This window comes from Vollenhovia emeryi, unplaced genomic scaffold (genome assembly GCF_000949405.1).
Source record: "Vollenhovia emeryi isolate VEMERY1.0 unplaced genomic scaffold, V.emery_V1.0 DF939406.1, whole genome shotgun sequence".
Classification (NCBI taxonomy): Eukaryota; Metazoa; Arthropoda; class Insecta; order Hymenoptera; family Formicidae; genus Vollenhovia; species Vollenhovia emeryi.
This window is the reverse complement of record NW_011966960.1, coordinates 33,617-35,548: the sequence shown is the minus strand read 5'-3', so window position 1 is coordinate 35,548 and position 1,932 is coordinate 33,617.

Sequence of the window (1,932 nt, the reverse complement as noted above, 5' to 3'; positions counted from 1 at the left end):
TTGCGAGCAACACCGCATTGATCAAGTACTTAATAATTCGCGCATTATTGGTATCAACGAAAATAACATTATAAAATTCTCGTAATAAGAAAAATTTTTTAAATAGAAAATATAGTATTTTCATTATTTTTGAAACATTGCTGCAATATTCCCAAGTAGCAAAAAAATATTTTGTAAACGTTTTAAAAACATTTTTGATAATGAAAAAGAAACGTTTAAAAAACGTTTAAAAAACGTTAAAAATAATGGGATAGATCCTTCTTTTTTAATTTAAAAAATATTTATTTTAATATTAAATAAATGTTTTTTAACATTAAATAAATGTGTTTTTAATGTTAAATAAATATATTTTTAACATTAAATAAATGTATTTTTAACATTAAATAAACATTTTTTAATATTAAATAAATATGTTTTTAATGTTAAATAAATATATTTTTAACACCGATCGCTCGCCTAGACCAAATACTCATCCGTTTCCTGGGAACGGGACCGAGTTTACTAAGCGCAACGCGACGCCAAAACATGAGCCGGCCTCCTTGAGTGCACACGCGACTTTAGAATTTAGAAAATAATAACGAGAGACATCTCACCGATACTCCTCGTGTCCTATACGCGGCGTCGTCCCCGAGATCCAGCTCTGTGAAGTTGGCAACCCAAAATGCAAATTTTCATAAAATTCTGGTGGCATTCGTTTGTCCACGATTTGTCCACGTTTGTCCAACCATAATTTTCGTTTGTCCACCCTTACAAAAAAAGTTATGATAAAAATAAAAAAATTTACAATCAGCACCCCCATGAACAGCCCCCATGAATTTCTAAGTGACATTCGTTTGTCCACGATTTGTCCACTTTTGTCCACCGAAAATTTTCGTTTGTCCACCCTTCATAGTAAAGTTATAACCAAATTAAAAATTTAACAGCACCCCCATAACAAACGTGGACAAATCGTGGACAAACGAATGCCACCAGAATTTTATGAAAATTTGCATTTCGGGGTGCCAACTTCACAGAGCTCCGAGATCCCTACCTTGGTGTGGGACTGTGCAGCTGTGGGGCGATCCGACGGCGTCGATAGTCCGCGAACAAAAGAGAGCGAAATCCTGTGCGAAACGGCCGATTGCAATTGTTTGTCGCGCCCGCGAACAGGGGTTGCACGAGATAATGGCGTCGCGGCCCGGCCAATCGGGGGAAAGCTTTTCGACCGGCGCGGGCGTACGCAGAAAATCGCGGAACGAGCCTTGACCAATCACGAGCTTTCTGTGATTTTTTGCTCTCGTTCCGCGAGCATTAAATAAATGTTAAATAAATGTTTTTTAAGTTATTATTTTAAATGAATAATTAATGAAAAATAAATATTTAATAAACCTTAAATAAATATTAAATGTTTTTAAGTCATTATTTTGAATGAATAATTAATGTAAAATAAATATTTAATAAACGTTAAATAAATGTTAAATAAATCTTTTTTAAAAACATTATTTTTAATGAATAATTAATGCAACGTATAATTAATGTAAAATAAACATTTAAAAAACATTTCAAAAATATTGTCTGCTCATTGGGTTGCTATCAAAAGTTTGCAATTTTATATCCCTGCAATGTCTTTGCAAGATTGCATTGCAATCTGCAAGATTGCAACGTTTCTGCAATGTAACTGCAACCATCTGTGCTGTATGGGGCACGATAATAATTGTATAATATTAGATCTACAGGGTGAGTCTTTCTATATCCGACAAAATTTTTGAGAAGGTAGGACGGATCGAGATGAACGGAAAAGTCCTGTACCATTTTGCAATTTTCGTAATAGTTAACGAGTAATTAATTATTAAAAATCGTTGTCTTAGGCCGGCCTACCGCCCAATTCGAGCGCGTGGCAAGATGTGACCGCCTGGCGATCGATATTGCTATGCGCACATCTCGCCACGCGCT